This window comes from Phyllobates terribilis, unplaced genomic scaffold, assembly GCF_046119375.1.
Source record: "Phyllobates terribilis strain yellow unplaced genomic scaffold, ASM4611937v1 Scaffold_2__4_contigs__length_985480577, whole genome shotgun sequence".
Taxonomy (NCBI): Eukaryota; Metazoa; Chordata; class Amphibia; order Anura; family Dendrobatidae; genus Phyllobates; species Phyllobates terribilis.
In genome coordinates, this window is record NW_027362762.1 from 683670902 (window position 1) to 683692064 (window position 21163).

A 21163-nucleotide genomic window follows, 5' to 3' on the forward strand; every position below is an offset into this window, starting at 1 on the left:
TGAAAGATTTGGGACTTCAAGAGGAGGAGATTACTTATGACATATTCACAGCAGTACTGGAGTCTGCTTCATTTCTAGAGTACTGCTTGCAGGAGGAAGCTAGAAGACCTTCAGGATGTTCTTCAGGAAGTAGTCTCGCATAGCCTACTCACTGCTAGTCAGTCAGTGGAGGAGCTGGTGAGCTGGCAGTAAACGCTCATTCCCCTGGTGTGCTGTCCAGCTTGCCAATATAAAGAAATATCAACCATTCTTTTTTTAAATGAAGAAAATATTTTTGTAATCTGTATTCCAGCATAATTAAAAATATGTTCCAGATACTATACAAACACTAGTTAGAGCATTTTCCTATACATTTCAGGCAGTCACTCTTAAAACTTTATTTATGTCTTGCAGCCTGCTGTGGTAAAGAGCAGTCTTATGTAATATAGTTAGTAACACCAGCAACTGATTGTTCAGGTGGATTAATAGGTATTCCCATAACATAACATAAAGTGCTTTTAAAAAAGTGCTATTTTTCTTTTGCAGCATCCAGGAAGCGAGCATTGTCAATCAGAAGCAGTGGAAAACCCCCAATATGCAAACGAGGAGGCAAAACAGTGTACCAAACTCTTGGCCATTCCAAGGGTACACTGAAGCCTCCTGATTTTCACGCAAAGTTATTTTTTAAGGCACTGTACCAGTAACAGGTACAGTGCTAGTATGGTTTTTATAAGGGCTACGTTCCCTACAAAACTGCATAGTCCATTTAAAATACATTTTTGGGGTGAAAGACTCCCTTTAACAGTCTAGGTAATGCACTGCACTAGAATAAGTAGTTTATTGTATTATTGTGTTCAAAGGATTGCATGTTCAAGTCCTCTTGAGGGACTAGTAACTATTGTAAAGAAATATATAATAAAAATATATAACAATGAAAAATCAAAATAAAACTACTGTTATTCATTCTAGATTGATGGTCTAGAGCAAATGACCAGCGTATTTGCTTCGCCAAGTATTGTGGAAAGTAGTTGTAGCACAGACGTCTCTGCCTCCTTCCCGGCAGAAACGCCGATCCTCTAACCGCCGTACACCGCTCCTCCTCCTGGCTCTCACTCTGTGCCTGCCTGGGGTGCGCGCACCATGTGCAGATCCCTGGGCACTGTGCTTAGGGCGAGCGCATGCTCCCTGCTTCTTAAAGGGGCCGCACGCGCCATCCTAAAATGTCCCCGGCCAATGGCCGGAGGACATCTGCTATTTAAGGCACATCCCCCATGCTGCCCGCCAGCCTGTCTATCAGCCGTGCCCGCCTGCCTATTTATCTGCCATGCCTGCCAGCCAGTCTACCAGTCGTGCCCGCCTGCCTGACTACTAGCTATGCCCGCCTACCAGCCGTATCTGCCTGCCCACCAACCGTGCCTATCTGCCGTGCCAGTCAGCGCCTGTCACCAGTCCAGTGGGAGTCACCTGCTCTCAAACGAGGTCAGTCCCGGAGTAGCACCTGGTCCACCTTCCCTGTCCTTCCTTGGTTCACGGAGTCGACTAAGCCGTCATATAGCCAAGGTCGGTCCAGGGTGAGGTCCCTAATTATGCACCTCCGGTCCCTCCTTGTACCACAGCACAGTGGTTCCACCATCCAGATCCGTAACAGTTTGCACAGGCCATGGAATCTGGTGGCTCCCAGGCTCCCTCGGTCTCAGACCTGTACCAGGAGGTCTCCCGCCAGAGATCTCAACAGGATACAATCCTGTCCTTTCTGCGGACTGTAAACTCCCGCTTGGATGCACTGTCCACCCTGGCTGTGTCCACCTCTAACCAAGCAGTGTCTGCTGTAGTGGCACCTCAAGCCAGTGGCAGTGTGGCACCCAGCTTTGAAGCCCGACTTTCTGCTCCTCCATGCTTTGGCAGCGAACCCTCTCTATGTTGGGGCTTCATCAATCAGTGCACACTGCACTTCGAGCTCCTGGCTCATCAGTTTGCTTGTGACTGGGCTAAAGTGGTATTTGTCATGTCTCATCTCACTGGAGAGGCATTGGCGTGGCTCAATCCCCTATGGGAGAGAGGGGACCCTCTGGTGTCCAACCTCCAGGCTTTCCTTGTGGCCTTCTGGAGAGTTTTTGATGAGCCCTGCTGCACATCCTTGACAGCCTCCTCTCTTCTTCGTCTACGCCAGGGGAACCTCACAATGGGCCAGTATGCTGTGCGTTTCCAGACCTTCGTGTCTGAACTTGCCTGGAATAACGAGGCTCTGGTGGCTACCTTTTGGGAGAGCCTTTCTGGGCGGATCAAGGATGAACTAGCCGGTTGTGACATACCGACCTCTCTGGACGACCTGGTGTCTTTGGCCACACGGATCGACATCAGGTTCCAGGAGCGTTCAGGAGATGATCCGTGAGAGAGGACCTCTGCACCTAGCACCTACATTCCAAATGCCGGTTTCACAACAAGCCTCTGCCTTGGCATCCACCCCCAAATTTATGCAGGTAGCCCATGTGAAGATGGTCAAGTCTCGCCAGGAGGTCCATCACGCCGAAGGAAGATGCTTTTACTGTGGCAGTTCAGAGCATGTAATCCGCTCCTGCCTACAGAGACCTGGAAACTCCAGTGCCTAGGATTGCTTGGAGAGGTCATCCTGGGCAAGAATTGTCCCTCTCCATCCCTAACTCTGTCTGTATCATTATCCTGTGGCAAGATACATTTTTTCGAGACTGCCTATCTGGATTCCGGTGCCGCTGGGAATCTTATCCAACAGGCCATTGTGGAACAGAATGAGATCCCTATTCGACGTCTTCCGGATCCGTTAGAGGTTTCCTTGGTGGATGGGAGGCCCCTTTCAGAGTCCATCTTGTTAGTCACCGAGCCCGTAGTTCTCGAGATAGGAATGCTATGCTCAGATAGAATCTCCTTCTATGCGCTGTCCGGCCTTTCTCATTCCTTGCTGCTTGGTCTGCCTTGGCTTCAGACACATGAGCTGGTCTTGAATTGGAGTTCGGGAGAGGTGCTCCGCTGGGGTCAGGAGCAGGGGTGGATTAAGAGTAGCAAGGGCCCCGGGCAGTTTAGAAGGCGCGGGGCCCCCCCACACACACGCACACACCTGATTTATCACGTGACATGTCACATGATCCCCTGTGATAAATGATGTGATAGTTCACGTGAAATTAATTTGGCACAATATTAATTATAATATTTTTTTTTAGGCTGTGTGCCCACTATGCGTTTTTTAAGCGTTTCCGCAGCGGCAATTTCGCTGCAGAAATGCTTAAAAAACGCTTGGTAGAAGGTCTGCCATGTTCCCCAATGATAATCCGCATGTGCTTTGTACATGCTGCGGAAATTTCCACTGCGGATAATCATTGCGGAAAAATCCGCAGCATTACCAATTATTTTGCGGAAGCGCGGCGTTTTCGCCGCCATTGACTTGCATTAGAACGCATGGAATCCGCATCCCTGCATCTGTAGATGCGGAATCCATGCGTTTCAATGTGCGGATGGTACCCGGGTGTGGAGGACAGGAGACTCTCCTCCGGACCCGGGTACCATAGAACCTGTAAAAAAAGACTAAAATAAAAAATAAATATTATACTTACCTTCTGATGGCCCCCGGTGTCTTTATCCGATGCTTCCTGGCTTGCCGGCAGCTCGCGATGGTCTGAAAAGGACCTGCCGTGATGTCATTTAGTCATGTGACGGGTCACATGACCGCTGACGTCGGCAGGCCATCAGAAGGTAAGTATATATTTTTTATTTTTACCATTCTTTTACGGTCACACTATATAAATCCATGCTGGTTGCATGGATTTATATAGTGTAACCAAGTTGTCAAGCACTTTCCAAGTGATGCTAAAATCGCTTGGAAAGCGCTTGTCAACCCGCATTCTGAAATGCAAGTGAAGAACGCTTCACATCCGCATATCCCTGGCAGGAAAACGCAGGTACAATCCGCATGTACAATCCGCATGTAAAATCCGCATGCGTTTTTTCTGCCAGGGAGATGCAGAAACGCTCAAAAAAAATCCGGAACATTTCTGTATCATGGGCACATAGCCTTACATTAATTGTATGACTCAATATTGAGCACACATAGCCATCTATACACAGCGGGAGGCCGCACGGTGCCATCTATACACAGTGGGAGGCCGCATGTAGCCATCTATACACAGCAGGAGGCCGCACGGCACCATCTATAGACAGCAGGAGGCCGCACGGCGCAATCTATACACAGCAGGAGGCCGCACGGCGCCATCTATGCACAGCAGGGGGCCATATGGCGCCATCTATACACAGCAGGGGGCCACACGGCACCATCTATACACAGCAGGGGGCCGCACGGCGCCATCTATACACAGTGGGGGGCCGCACGGCGCCATCTATACACAGCAGGGGGCCACACGGCACCATCTATACACAGCGGGGGGCCGCACAGCGCCATCTATACTCAGCGGGGGGGCGCACGACGCCATCTATACACAGCGGGGGGGGCGCACGGCGCCATCTATACACAGCGGGGGGCCACACGGCGCCATCTATACACAGTGGGAGGCCGCACAGTGCCCCCCCCAGAGACAGCAGGAGGCCGCACGGCGCCAACTATACTCAGCAGGAGGCCGCACACAGTCACGCATGCAGTCACGCACACACACAAACATATACAGACATATACATACACGCATAAACACATTTGAAACACAAAAATACATATAAACAGACATCACACAATGATATCTGCCTGCACACACACACACACACACACACACACACATACACACACACAAACACACACACACACACATACACATACACACACATATACACACACACACATACACACACACACATATATACACACACACATACACACACATATACACACACACACACATACACATACAGACTCACCATCCCCCGGCTCCATTCTTCCTGCCTGCTCTGACTTCTCCGTTGCAGCAGTGCAGGCCGGGCGCGCACTGCGTGACGTCACAGCTAGGAGACACGGCCGCGCACAGGGCCGTGTCTCCTAGCAGTGACACGGCCGGGCCAGCACAGGGAAGTTAACTGCTGCAGTGCTGGCCCGGTCGATGAAGAAGTAGCGGCGGCCGCTGCTGGGGGAGCGGTCCGGGGCCCCCCCTCCTGCCACTGCTACCGGTATGTGCTGCAGCGGCCCGCATATATAATGAGGACAATCCGGCATTAGACACCCCGCCCGGAGCCGCGGGCCCCCTGCAGGCTAGGGGCCCCGGGCGGTAGCCCGAATTGCCCTCATTATAATCCGCCTGTTATGCACACGCCCGGGCTAAGCGGCGTGTGCGTGGGATTGGTAGTGATTCCACTGGACCGTGCCGGAGAGTGAATGCCTGGAGGGGCGTGACTAAGTATTCACCCGATCCGACCAGGGTCGCACGACGGCATACGACACCAGTGCACCAAGGAGGAACCGAGCAGAGGGACCAGGTGCTACTCCAGGACAGACCCCGGACACGGCTGTTGACCCACACAGGGAAATACAGGAACAGGCTGGTAGGCTGGCACACAGACTGGAGGGTATAGGCAGGCACGACTGGTATGCAGGCAGGCGGGTATGCAGGCAGGGGGGTAAAGGCAAGCACAGCTAGAGTGCAGACAGGGAGGCACTAGCAGGTAGGAACACAGGCGGGATAGGACCCAGTACACACCGGGACTCAGGAACAATACAGGCAGAGGGTTACAGGCAAGCACAGCTAGAGTGCAGACAAGGCTGAGCAGGGAGGACAGGGCTCTGTTCACACGGAACAGACAGGAAGGGAAAGACAGAGCCAGATACTCACACAGTACTTGCAGAAGCAACAAGCAGGAGTTAGGTACGAGTTCAGACTCTGCAGAAAAAGGAAGGGAACGGACATAGAGGCAAAACAGGTAAAGGACAGGAGAGAGTTCAGACTGGAACTGAGTGTACGGAGGAGACCGACACTGCAGCAGGATACAGGAGCGGGTCTGGGAATACGGCCCCCAGAGAGGCGGAACGAACAGGCAAGGAGCGTGTTCAGACAGGACAGACCAGAAACAGGAGCGGGTCTAGGAAATCGGCCACTAGAAGGCGGAACGAACAGGCAAGGAGCGTGTTCAGACAGGACAGACAAGAGAACACAGAAAGGACTCAGTTCAGACACGGGAACTAATACCGCAAAGCAGGAGACATACAGGACTTAGTTCAGACACGGGAACTAATACCGCAAAGCAGGAGACATACAGGACACAGTTCAGACACGGGAGCTGATACCGCAAAGCAGGAGACATACAGGACTCAGTTCAGACACGGGAACTGATACAAAAAGCAGGAGACATACAGGACTCAGTACAGACACGGGAACTGATACAAAAAGCAGGAGACATACAGGACTCAGTTCAGACACGGGAACTGATACAAAAAGCAGGAGACATACAGGACTTAGTTCAGACACGGGAACTAATACCGCAAAGCAGGAGACATACAGGACTTAGTTCAGACACGGGAACTAATACCGCAAAGCAGGAGACATACAGGACTAAGTTCAGACAGGCCTGGAAATACAGCCTCCAGGAAAGGCAGACAAGGAAACAAAGACGGGACCTGGCACCTTCAGAGTGCAAGCACACACTGAAGGAAAACACTATGCTCAGGCAGGGATAGAAGGGAGCTGCTGAGCTATATACCAAGTGTCAGACAGCAATAGGCTGAGGACGCACAAGGGGTGTGACCCACAGCAGGTACAAAAAGCAGGAAGTGATCGGGCGCCGCCCTTAAGCAGCAGAGACAGACACAAACAGACAGCATGGAGGGAAGCCAGAGAGACACTCTGGACAGGAGATCAAGTGCGCTCTCTTGCACAGTGGGAGATGGACCACCATGCAAGGACGCCGCCAGGTATGTTACAGTACCTCCCCCCTTACGCCCCCTCTTCTTCAGGCCTGCCAGAATCTTCCGCAGGGAATTCGAGGACCAGTCGTTCACTGGGTTGGAGGGGGACAGAGACTTGAGGGTAATCTCTGCTTCGAGGTACATCTTGTCAAGCTCACAGGAAAAAATAGACGGGTTATCAGGTACATAATGAGGAAAAGTCACTGTCTCTTTGTTATCTGGTGGTACCCCGGAGGATTCAGGAAACAACTGGAGGTCCTCCGCCGGGTCAGAAGAGTGCAGAGGCTCAGAGAAAACAACTGCTTCAGAGTACACTAGGTCGGACTCACAGGAGGAAGCAGGCGAGGTATCGGGTACCGAGTATAGGAAAGTCTCTGTCCATTCACCACCAGGTGGCACCCCGAAGGGTTCTGAACACAACTGGAGGTCCTCCGCCTGGTCGGAGGGGTGTAGAGACTCGGGAGTAACCTCTGCTTCGGAGTACACTAGGTTGGACTCACTGGAGGAAGCAGGCGAGGTATCGGGTACCGAGTATAGGAAAGTCTCTGTCCATTCACCACCAGGTGGCACCCCGAAGGGTTCTGAACACAACTGGAGGTCCTCCGCCTGGTCGGAGGGGTGTAGAGACTCGGGAGTAACTTCTGCTTCGGAGTACACTAGGTTGGACTCACTGGACGAAGCGAGCGAGGTATCAGGTACAGAGTATAGGAGAGTCTCTGTCCTTTCGTTACCAGGTAGCACCCCGAAGGGTTCAGGAGACAACTGGAGATCCTCCGCCTGGTCGGAGGGGTGTAGAGACTCGGAGGTAACTACCACTTTGGGGTACCCATTGTCAGGCTCACAGGACGAAGCGGACAAAGTATTGAGTACCGGGTGTAGAGAAGTCTCTCTCCATTTGTCATCGAGTGGTATCCCGGAGGATTCAGGAGGCAACAGGGGATCCTCCGCCAGGTAGTAGAGGTGCACAGACTCAGAGGTAACCACAGCTTTGGAGCATCCTTGGACATGCACACCGGTTAAAGAGAGAGAAGCATCTGATGCCGGGTGCAGGAAGTTCTCCTGTGTGGAGTCTGGATGGGCAGAAGTCTCTTCGGGCAGGAGAACTGGTGCACTACCCACGCACATTACCCATTGGGGTTTCTCCGGGATACAGGGAGATGAAGCTTCAGTAGGGACTTCAAGGTTGGGGTCAGGAGGTCTCAGGGAGGACAGACCCTGGCGTGACGGCTTGCCTCTACGTCTAGCACGTCTGGACTGCCTCTTGAGGTTGAGAGAAGTATTCCGGAAAGCGTAGTCACCCTGTGAGGATTCTGGGTGGGCAGTAGTCTCATTGGGCTGGAGGACTATTGCGCTACCCACACACATTACCCATCGGGGCTGCTCCGGGATATTGGGAGGTGAAGCTTCAGCAGGAGCCTCCGGGTTAGGATCATCGAAGACCATTAGAAAGGCCACCAGGAAGGCCATTAGGTCCCGGAGGATCGGATCCTGTGTTTCATATAGGGGGTTGATCCATTCCAAGGCATCACCCGCCAGGTAAGACATCATAAAGGCCACTTTAGCCCAATCGGAAGGAAAGTAGAGAGGGTAGGCCTTAAAGTGTAGCATGCATTGCTCCACAAATGCACGACACTGTCTTGGATCCCCATAGTAACGTGGCGGATCCGCAGGAACGAGAGCTGATAGATCCATCTGGACGGTGCGTAATTTCGCCTGGAACTCAGCTAAGAGAAAAAAAATGTATTTATTTATTTTAATGCATATATTCGCTGGAAAACTTCTCAGAGGGCGAAGGCCGTGGGGCTCAACGGGAACCATGGCCTGAGCATGCTGTTATGCACACGCCCGGGCTAAGCGGCGTGTGCGTGGGATTGGTAGTGATTCCACTGGACCGTGCCGGAGAGTGAATGCCTGGAGGGGCGTGACTAAGTATTCACCCGATCCGACCAGGGTCGCACGACGGCATACGACGCCAGTGCACCAAGGAGGAACCGAGCAGAGGGACCAGGTGCTACTCCAGGACAGACCCCGGACACGGCTGTTGACCCACACAGGGAAATACAGGAACAGGCTGGTAGGCTGGCACACAGACTGGAGGGTATAGGCAGGCACGACTGGTATGCAGGCAGGCGGGTATGCAGGCAGGGGGGTAAAGGCAAGCACAGCTAGAGTGCAGACAGGGAGGCACTAGCAGGTAGGAACACAGGCGGGATAGGACCCAGTACACACCGGGACTCAGGAACAATACAGGCAGAGGGTTACAGGCAAGCACAGCTAGAGTGCAGACAAGGCTGAGCAGGGAGGACAGGGCTCTGTTCACACGGAACAGACAGGAAGGGAAAGACAGAGCCAGATACTCACACAGTACTTGCAGAAGCAACAAGCAGGAGTTAGGTACGAGTTCAGACTCTGCAGAAAAAGGAAGGGAACGGACATAGAGGCAAAACAGGTAAAGGACAGGAGAGAGTTCAGACTGGAACTGAGTGTACGGAGGAGACCGACACTGCAGCAGGATACAGGAGCGGGTCTGGGAATACGGCCCCCAGAGAGGCGGAACGAACAGGCAAGGAGCGTGTTCAGACAGGACAGACCAGAAACAGGAGCGGGTCTAGGAAATCAGCCACTAGAAGGCGGAACGAACAGGCAAGGAGCGTGTTCAGACAGGACAGACAAGAGAACACAGAAAGGACTCAGTTCAGACACGGGAACTAATACCGCAAAGCAGGAGACATACAGGACTTAGTTCAGACACGGGAACTAATACCGCAAAGCAGGAGACATACAGGACACAGTTCAGACACGGGAGCTGATACCGCAAAGCAGGAGACATACAGGACTCAGTTCAGACACGGGAACTGATACAAAAAGCAGGAGACATACAGGACTCAGTACAGACACGGGAACTGATACAAAAAGCAGGAGACATACAGGACTCAGTTCAGACACGGGAACTGATACAAAAAGCAGGAGACATACAGGACTTAGTTCAGACACGGGAACTAATACCGCAAAGCAGGAGACATACAGGACTTAGTTCAGACACGGGAACTAATACCGCAAAGCAGGAGACATACAGGACTAAGTTCAGACAGGCCTGGAAATACAGCCTCCAGGAAAGGCAGACAAGGAAACAAAGACGGGACCTGGCACCTTCAGAGTGCAAGCACACACTGAAGGAAAACACTATGCTCAGGCAGGGATAGAAGGGAGCTGCTGAGCTATATACCAAGTGTCAGACAGCAATAGGCTGAGGACGCACAAGGGGTGTGACCCACAGCAGGTACAAAAAGCAGGAAGTGATCGGGCGCCGCCCTTAAGCAGCAGAGACAGACACAAACAGACAGCATGGAGGGAAGCCAGAGAGACACTCTGGACAGGAGATCAAGTGCGCTCTCTTGCACAGTGGGAGATGGACCACCATGCAAGGACGCCGCCAGGTATGTTACACCGCCTATGGTCAGGAGTGTCACAAGACCTGCTTGGTTGCTGTCCATCCTGCTCGACCTCCATCCACCCCAGCTAATCTACCCGGCTTGCCGGCACCCTACTGGTCATACGTCTTTCACAAGAAGGAGGCTGAGACACTACCTCCTTATAGGCCATATAACTGTTGTATCGACCTCATTCCTGGTGCCTCACCACCCCGAGGTCGAATCTACCCCCTGTTGTTGGCTGAGACCAGTGCCATGTCAGAATACATTGAAGAGAATCTTGCTAGAGGAGTTATCCAGAAATCCACCTCTCCGGCTGGAGCAGGATCTCTCCGGCTGGACAGCTCTCTTCGCCCTTGTATCTACTATAGGGGTCTAAATCAAAAACAAGTATCCTCTGCCTCTCATCTCCGAGTTGTTTGATCGCATCAAAGGCTCTAAGATCTTCACTAAGCTCGATCTCCGTGGTGCATACAATCTGATCCGAATTTGCCAGGTTGACGAGTGGAAGACGACATTCAACATTCGGGATGCCCACTACGACTACTGCGTGATGCCCTTCGGACTCTGTAATGTACCAGCAGTCTTCCAAGATCTTCTATACACATGCATTGTAGTGTATGTGGATGATATCCTGGTGTTCTCTTCTGATCTGACCTCACATCGAAGAGACATTCGTCAGGTATTGCAGAGGCTCAGGAAGAATCGTCTGTATGCCAAATTCGAGAAATGCGTTTTTGAGCAGACTTCTCTTCCCTTCCTGAGATACATAATCTCAGAGACCGGGCTTAAGATGGACCCTGAAAATGTGTCTGCCGCTCTAAAGTAGGCCCCGACCTGAGGGGCTGAAGGCTATTCAGCGGTTTCTGGGATTTGCTAATTATTACCGCCTGTTCATTCCTCATTTTTCCTCCCGGACTGCTCCCATCTCTGCCCATCTCTGCCCTGACCCGCAAAGGGGTTAATGCCAAGGAATGGAATCCCGAGGTGGAAAGTGCCTTCTTGTCCTTGAAATAAGCCTTCTCGTCTGCTCTGGTGCTTCATCGTCCTGACTGCAACAAGCAGTTCTTCCTGGAGGTTGATGCCTCTTCCTCAGAGGCCGGAGCAGTCCTCACCCAGAAATCCTCGTCAGGACGAATGGTGACTAGTGATGAGTGAACATGCTCGCCACTGCTCGGTACTCACCCGAGGATCACTGTGCTCGACAAGCTCGGCGAGTATTTCCGGGTTGCTCGGGCGGGACCACGGGTCCCCTCCGTGCATGTTTAGTGCTCTTTAGAGAGCCAATGAACATGCAGGGATTGCCTGCCATGCACTGTAATGCCATAGCCATGTTGGTTGTGAGCATTACAGAGATTTGGCTGGCCGCATAGCTTCATCAGGTCTATATAAGACCTGGCACTGCCATGCTCGTCACAGTCTACCCCGGAATCAGGCAGAGTAGGAAGAGCTGCTGCTGCGCTTGTTAATAGTTAGTATAGGTATTCCACAACATACAGTATATCTATATCCATCTGAACTAACATTCCTTCTGAGGACTAATCCAGATGCATATATTCAGTCGTGATAGCAGGAGTTAGGCAGGCAGTGTAAGTGGCAGACAGCAGTGCATGATACAGCACAAGAGGGTCCATTGAACGTCCTGTTAGTATAGGTATTCCACAACATATATATATCCATCTGTACTAACAGTCCTTCTGAGAAATAATCCTGCTGCATATAATCAGTGCTAGGCAGGCAGGCAGTGTATGATACAGCACAAGAGTATCCATTGAACGTCCTGTCTGCTGCTGCTGTAATAATTATAGATATTTGTAGACATAGCCCCAGATATCAGGGGCCAGGGCAAATTTTTTTATCTTAATCCTGGTTATTTGCTTAAAAAGCAATCCAGAGTACACAATTTTTCTGCTCCATTTGCTTGTTCTCACTGCAGAATAAAACCAGATCTGTTCCATATTTCAGCGATAAAAATCCAGAAATTTGAACTGAACGTGGAAAATACTGGCCTGCTTTTCCATTCTGTTGCAGTGTGTTGGTGAAGCTATTCACACTAGGTCTCTGTGTAGAATAATATTAGTAAATTACAGGCCGGCTATTTAAAACCGTGGTTCTCTGTCAGACATATCACCTATAAGACTGTTCAAAAGTCATACATTTCTTCCATTTTCATTCCGTTGCAGTGTGTTGGTGAAGCTATTCACACTAGGTCTCTGTGTAGAATAATATTAGTAAATTGCAAGCCTGCTATTTAAAACCGTGGTTCTCTGTCAGACATATCATCTATAAGACTGTTCAAAAATCATGCATTTCCTCCATTTTCATTCCGTTGCAGTGTGTCAGTGAAGATATTCACACCAGGTCTCTGTGTAGTATAATATTAGAAAATTACAGGCCTGCTATTTCCATTTTCATTCCGTTGCAGTGTATCAGTGAAGCTATTCACACTAGGTCTCTGTGTAGAATAATATTAGTAAATTACAGGCCTACTATTTAAAACCGTGGTTCTCTGTCAGACATATCACCTATAATTAATACATTTCTTCCATTTCCATTCCGTTGCGCTGTGTCGGTCAAGCTATTCACACTAGGTCTCGGTGTAGAATAATATTAGTAAATTACAGGCCTGCTATTTAAAACCGTGGTTCTCTGTCAGACATATCACCTGTAAGACTGTTCAAAAATCATACATTTCTTCCATTTAGATTCCGTTGCAGTGTTTCAGTGAAGCTATTCACACTAGGTCTCTGTGTAGAATAATATTAGTAAATTACAGGTCTACTATTTAAAACCGTGGTTCTCTGTCAGACATAACACCTTTAAGAGTATTCCAAAATCAAAAATTTCTTCCATATTCATTTCGTTGCAGTGTGTCGGTCAAGCTACTCACACTAGGTCTCTGTGAAGAATAGTATTAGCAAATTACAGGCCTGCCATTTAAAATTGTGGTTCTCTGTCAGACTTATCACATATAACTGCATTCAAAAATCAGCCATTTCTCGCCAACGTGGAAAATATTGTCCTCCATTAAAAATGGGCAAGGTGCATGGCAAGGGACAGGAAAGTGGACGTGATGGTGATGGTGCATGCAGAGGCCGAGGTCGAGGATGTGGCCGTAGGCAAGCTGAAATTGTGCCACAACATCTTGTCGCTCGACCTTCTTGTCCCAATTACTAGGGAACCGCAGAACACCACTATTGAACACAGAGCAGTGTCAAAAGGTTGTTGATTGGATAGCAGATAATGCTTCCAGTCACTTTGCCACCACCACCACCAACCTGTCTTCCACATGGTCAAGTCTCAGTAGCTGTGAGTCTGGACCGCATATTTCTCACCCTGATCCTCCTTCCTCCCACCATGCCCAGTGCCCGGAGACAAATAATCCCACACTTGGACACTCAGAAGAGCTGTTCACTTTTCCATTTGTAGATTCGGGCCTCTTGCCCGGCCAGCTTCAAGTGAGTCAAGAGGAGAACGCGTGTAGCAATGCCCAAATATTGGAGAAGCCAGGGTCATACAAAGGTGACAGTGGGAAAGTACAATTACTGTCGCAAGAGGTGGATGGTGATGATGATAAGACCCAATTGCCAGAAAGTCAGGAGGAGGACCAGCATGCGGAAGTGGAAGACGAGGTGGTGGATGATATAGTAACTGACCCAACCTGGCTTGGGGACATACAGAGCGAGGACAGCAGCACACAAGGGGAGGGAGGAGTAGCACCACAAAGAGCAGGAAAAAGCAGAGTGGTGGCCGCAGACACAAGGCGGGAAGGCACTCCTCGTAACGCCAACACAATGGAAATTTCCACCACCTGCCAGGCCAGCATTAGCAGGGGTAGCAAAACTAGCAGCCTGACCACCACCAGCATGATCAGGCACATGGCAGCAAAACACCCGACTAAGTGGGCCGAACTCCAGGGTCCAGCAACAGTGTGTGCGGGTGACTCCACTGCTTGTTCCGCTGTTGTGCGTGCACGCCAATCCCCTGTCCATGGCGCATACCAAGATGTCTCCCACCCTGCATCTTTCGTTGAACAGTCTCAACTAGCACCATCATCAAGCACATCCTTGTCCCAGCGCAGTGTTGAGCTGTCCCTACCCCAGTCCTTGGAATGCAAGCGCAAATACGCAGCCAACGCCCCACAGGCCACACTACTAAATTCACACATTTCGCGAATACTTGCACTCGAAAAGTTGCCTTTTAGGCTCATGGAGACGGAAGCTTTCCACAACCTGATGGCAGCGGCCATCCCTCGGTGCTCGGTCCCCAGCCGGTACTACTTCTCCCGGTGTGCCTTCCCGGATTACACGAGCACGTGTCCCACAACATTAGCCGTGCCCTCAACGACGCAGTTACTGTGAAAGTCCACATAACCATTGACATGTGGTCAAGTGCTTGTGGGCAGGGACAGTACATCTCGCTGACGGCACACTGGGTTAATATAGTGGAAGCCGAGACCCAGTCGGACCTTGGGACGGAACATATCCTCCTGACGCTGAGGATTGCAGGCCCTGGGTCAATCAGGGTTGCCCCCACATCCTACAGCTCTTGCACCTCCTCCTCCTCTTCCGCATCCATCTCCGAAATGACTACATCAGTCGCAAGCTGGAAGCACTGCAGCACTGCCTCGGCCAAGCGGCAACAGGCTGTGCTGAAGCTAATATGCTTAGGTGACAAACCACACAACGCTGAAAAGTTGTGGACAGCTCTGAAAGAGCAGGCAGATCTGTGGCTGACTCCGCTGACCCTACAGCCAGGCATGGTTATGTGTGACGATGGCCGGAACCTGGAGGAGGATGAGGAGGAGAGCATGGTCAGTCATCCTCTTGGTGAGGACACGGAAGTCTTGCCTCTTTGCAGTCTGGCCCACATGGCTGAGTTTATGCTACTCTGCCTTTCCCGTGACCTTTGCGTTGTCCAAATTTTGGGTAACAGTTATTGTTGATTGGTGACACTTCTAGACCCATGTTACAAGGAGAACTTTCTGTCTCTTATTCCCGCACAGGACAGGTGCAATAAAGTGGGGCAGTATGAGAAGGCCCTTATTGAGGAATTATTAAAAAATTCCCATTTGAAAACGGTGGTGGCAGTGGTCACAGTTCGTTGGATAACCAAGGAGTACAGGCAAGAGAGACACAAATGCAATCCAGCAGTGGCAGAGAAACACTGTCCAAGTTCTGGGACAGTTTTCCCAGACACTCCCATCGCACAAACCCTGATGCGCGGGTTACTCTCCCAACGAGGGAAAAGTTGCAGAAGATGCTGAGGGAGTACCTTGCTGACTGTACCAACATCCTCTGTGATTCCTCTGTGCCTTATAAAATAAAAATAAAAACGCAGTAGGATTTTTCTTTAGTATAAAAACCAGACTCGCCAATTTAACTTCAATGTAATCATATTGTTCTGCTCCTGCACCTCCTCCTCCAGTTCGGCCTCCATATCCAAAATGACCACATCAGTCACAAGCTGAAAGCAATGCAGCTCTGCCTTGGCCAAGCGGCAACAGGCTGTGCTGAAGATAACATGTTTAATGCTTAGGTGACAAACCGCCCACCGCTGCAGAGTAGTTGAAAGCTGTAACACAGCATCCTGATCTGTGACTCTCACCATTGAACATACAGCCAGGCATGGTCATGTGTGACAATGGGCAGAACCTGGTGACGGAGAAATGACAGCCGGAGTAGATACGGTTTCCCTCTATGCCAGTCCTTTCACTTAGCTAAAGAGTATGGCTGTGGTGAAATACAACTCCCACTGAGAAGCAGTTTAAGACAGAAAAACATTGGGCCCACCAGAGGATTTGATTTTGAGGACTCACCTTTCTCACCCGCTCAAGAGTCCCATAGCAGCTGCAAAGTTTGCACTATCATGAACTCTCCTGATGGAGAAGCCAGGGCCCACCCGAGGATTCTCTGGTGGGACTGTCCAACCCTGCTGAGAAGCAGTCCTGGCTAAGAAAAGTGTGTGGAAAGGTTCCCGGACACTCTATGGCTGCTTTTTTACTGAGCTGGAAACCCAAGCAAACACGGGGAGAACATACAAAATCCTTTCAGATGGTGTCCTTGCTGGGATTTGAACCCAGGATCCCAGCGCTGCAAGGCTTCAGTGCTAACCACTGATTCAATGTGCTGCCGTTCACCCTCTGATATGTAACAGGCTGGAGAAACTTGCACCTACTGCCACTCTATCTTCAGCTCCTTTGTGAGAAACTAATGTATTTGGGCAGCCACTCATTCTGCCAAACAAATTCCTGAGAAGGAAATTGGGGATGGCTTCGCTACTGGTACAGGGGGCAGTGCTAATACCATGGCGTCGTACCATAGTTTACTGGAAATTTTCCAGGCTGGTAGGAGGCAAGCAGACTCCCACAGAAAAGAACCATCAGTAATGTTCAAGGACCCGCGCTTGTGGAAGGCGGAGACGATACCGGGAGAAATAGTGGCGGCTGGGAATCGAGTATGGACACCTGGCCGCCATGAGGTTGTGGACAGTTTCCACCTCCACGAGCCTAAAAGGCTACATTTCAAGTGCAATTAGCTGCCCAGAAATCTGGAAGTTTACTATTGCGGCCTGTGGGTGGGTGGCTGGCTGCATACTTGCGCTTGCATTCCATGTAACAGAAAACTAAGCAGATGGTGGCCTCTATCATCATCATGGCCTCACCTCGGCACTATGAACTCTCCCGACAGCGAAGCCAGGGCCCACTGGAGGAGTCTCCGGTTCTCTGGTGGGCCCGTCCAACCCTGCCGAGAAGCAGCCCTGGCAAAGAAAAGTGAGTGGGAAGATTCCCGGACACTCTATGGCTGCTTTTTTAATGTGGATTGGACGTGCTTATGCATGTTATGTCTCAACCGCATTGCAGATCAGGCCATTGCCCAACTCTGTAGTCATGAATTAAAGGCACAAAGAAAGATGTTTGTGTGTCGAAGCACCACTGACAAGTGAGAGCTGATGTTGGACGGGCTGCCATTGCTTCTGCAACAAGCTGCATTAAAGGACTTCCTGGGAGAAATAACACCCAGAGTAGATACGGTTTCCCTCTATGCCAGTCCTTTCACCGAGCTAAAGAATATGGCTGTGGTGAAATACAGCTGTCACTGAGAAGCAGTGTCAGACTGAAAAACATTGGGCCCACCAGAGGATTTGACTCTGAGAGCCCACTTTTCTGCCCCGCTCAAGAGCCCCATAGCAGCTGCAAAGTTTGCGCCTATCATGAATCATCCTGATGGAGAAGCCAGGACCCACCAGAGGATTCTCTGGTGGGCCCATCTAACCCTGCCGAGAAGCAGCCCTTGCTAAGAAAATTGTGTGGGAAGGTCTCCGGACACTCTATGGCTGCTTTTTTAATGTGGACTGGCTCTCTACCATCCCTGACCACATTCACCTGTCCACTTGTTTGCGGTTAGGCGGTCCTTCCCAGTAAGTGCACTGGGGAGGGCACGGGTAATGTTGTGGGACAACACCGGGAGAAATAGTGGCGGCTGGGGACCGAGTATGGACACTAGGCCGCCGCCATGAGGTTGTGGACAGCTTCTGCCTCCACAAGCCTAAAAGGCCACATTTCAAGTGCAAGCAGCTGCCCAGAAATCTGGCAGTTTACTATTGCAGCCTGTGGATGGGTGGGTGGCTGGCTGCATACTTGCGCTTGCTTTCCAAGGAATGGGGTAGGGTCAACTGAACTCTGCGCTGGGACAATAATGTGGATGGTGATTTTTGCAAGTCTGCAACGACATGTGCATGGCGGGAGGCATCTTCGCATGCGCCAAGGATCACTTATGATGGGCACACTTTTAGGCAGTGACTTGGAAGTCAGAGATGCTTCCAGGGGTCTTCCCCATGCTGTTCCCATGTCTTTTCAGCATTGTATGCATGTGTCTGATGATGTATCACACACCACATGGCCAGATAAGGTTGTAAAATGTTAAAATGACATTTCCTGGTGAATGAATTTGTCTTGGTTGAAAGCAATTCAAAAGTGCAAAAATGCATCAAAAACGCTATGTGTGAACATAGCCCAAGGTGTGGAGGAGCATTTTTGTTTTTGTTTATTTATTTTGCCTTATATACAAGTCATTACTCTGGAAAGGATGTTCTTTAACATATTTCCCAGGAAAATCCATTTTGGTTTCGTTTTTGTATGTTTTATTGTGAGTCCGTAAAAGTGGCGCAATACCTCTGACAACATTGTTAACAGCAGGGACCTGGGAGTCAGAAATGCTTCCAGGGGTCTTCCCCATGCTGTTCCCATGCCATTTGAGCACTGTTCCCATCGATTTGGGCAATTTTTAGGCCCTTTGCCGACCGCCGGTTGGGGCCGCCAGAAAAATGCTCGAGTTTCCCATAGACTTACATTGGGTTCGTTACTCGGACCGAGCTCTCGAGCATCCCAAATTTGCTCGACTCGAACAACGAGTGCCAGAGCATTTTAGTGCTTGCTCATCACTAATGGTGATCTGCGGCTTCTTTTCCAAGCTCTTCTTCCCTTAGAGCGCAATTATTCCATTGGAGATCAGAAACTGCTTGCTATCAACTGGAGGAGTGGAGGTTCTTACTAGAGGGAGTCCTGCACTGGATGGTCATGTACACGGACCACAAAAATCTTGCCTACTTGCAGTCCACTCAACGACTTAATCCTTGTCAGGCCAGATGGTCTCTGCTCTTTGCCCGATTTAATTTCAATCTTCACTTCCATCCAGCAGATAAAAATATCAAGGCAGATGCGCTCTCTTTATCATTTCTGTCTACCAACCAAGAGGAGGAGCCTCAACACATCATTGAGCCCTACAGAATAATTACTGTCGCCCGATCTGTCTCATCTTCCTCCTGGAAAGACCTTTGTGGCGACTCCGGATAGGAAGAGGGTCCTACTCTGGGGTCATTCATCTAAACTGACAGGCCATGCCGGTCAGAGGAAGGCTCTTCTGCCAATTTCCAGACATTATTGGTGGCCGACGCTGCGCAAGGACGTTGCAGATTTTGTCTCAACTTGCCTTACTGAACCCGAAACAAGACACCTAGGCAACTTCCGACTGGTCGACTTCTTCCTCTACCTGTGCCTTCCACTCTGTGGCAACATATTGCGATGGATTTCATCATGGATCTTCCTGTATTGGCTGGTTGTACTGTCATTTGGGTGGTCGCTAACCGCTTCTTCAAGATGGCTCACCTCATTCCCTTGCTGAGTCTTCCCTCTGCGCCAGTGCTGGCTAAAGACTTCATTCTTCACATCTTCTGTCTCCACGGCCTACCTCTTCATATTATCTCGGATAGAGGTGTTCAGTTTACCTCACGCTTCTGGAGAGCCACGTGCAAGCTGCTGAATGTCGCATTGAATTTCTCATCGGCCTTTCATCCACAGTCCAATGACCACTATGTTTCTTCAGCACTTCGTCAACGCTCACCATAACGACTGGGTGGAACTTCTGCCTTGGGCCAAATTTTCCTACAATAACCATGTGAGTGAATCCTCAGCCAAATCTCTGTTCTTTGTGGTGTACGGACAGCATTCCAATATTCTGTTTCCTGTTTCTTCTTCTGTTGACAATCCGGCTGTGGAGTCTCTCGTCAAAGACGTTTCTGTGATTTGAGAGGACACCAAATCTGCGCTGCTGCAGTCCTCTGAGCGGGTGAAGAGACATGCCGAAAAGAGACATCTGGACCAGCCTCTTTTCCATCGGGGGGACAAGGTCTGGTTATCCTCCAAGTATGTTCGTCTCAAGATACCTTCATACAAGTTGGGTCCGCGGTTCATCAGTCCTTTCAATATTCTGAGTCAAATCAATCCAGTGGCGTACAAGTTAAAACTCCCTGCCTCGTTACGGATCCTCAGTTCCTTTCATGTGTCTTTCCTCAAATCTGTTATCCTCAATTCCTTCTCTGACAATCCAGGAACCACTCCTGTTCCAGTCTCCGCTGAGGACGTTTTTGAGGTAGAGAACATTCTGGCTACCAAGAGGGTAAAAGGAAAGACTTTTTTTCTTGTGGATTGGAAGGGGTTTGGTCCTGAGGAGAGGTAATGGGAACCCAAGGAGAACATTCATGTTTCTCTTCCTCTGGAAAAATTTATTGCGGGCTTGAAGAAGAGGGGGCGTAAATAAGGGGGGTACTGTAGCGTCGGCATCTCTGCCTCCTGCCCGGCAGAGATGTCGATCCTCGGGCACTGTGCTTAGGGTGCGCGCACTCCCTGCTTCTTAAAGGGGCCGCGTGCACCATCAATGGCGGAGGACATCTGCTTTTTAAGGCACCGCCCCCAAAATGGAGGTGCCTGTGCAATGTTGCAGTTTTTGTGCTAGCACTCTCTCCAGCCCTCAGGTTCCAGTGCTGCCCGCCAGCCTGTCTATCAGTCGTGCCTGCCAGCCGGTCTACCAGCCATGCCCGCCTACCAGCCGTGTCTGCCTGCCCACCAACCATGCCTATCTGCCGTGCCAGTCAGCGCCTGTCACCAGCCCCTCGGGAATCGCCTGCACTCACACGAGGTCGGTCCTGGAGTAGCACCTGGTCCACCTTCCCGGTTCTTCCTTGGTTCACGGAGTCGACTAAGCCACCATATAGCCAAGGTCAGTCCAGGGTGAGGTCCCTAGTTACGCCCCTCCAGTCCCTCCTTGTACCACGGCACAGTGGTTCCACCATCCGGATCCGTAATAGTAGTTTCCCAAATGTAACACAAAATGCCACTTATAAGGATTCTTGCAAACTCTGATTTATTTGACCTATTAATGACAATTATCTTTTTTACTTAACAGTACACCACGTGGATGTTATGACTAGAGATGAGCGGTGTTCGACTCGAACTGTTCGCCAATCTCAAATTCGAGCTCTTTTGGGCGGTGTTCGAGCCGTTCGGCGAACACGAACGATTTGAAAAAAATTCGGCTGTTCGAGGTTA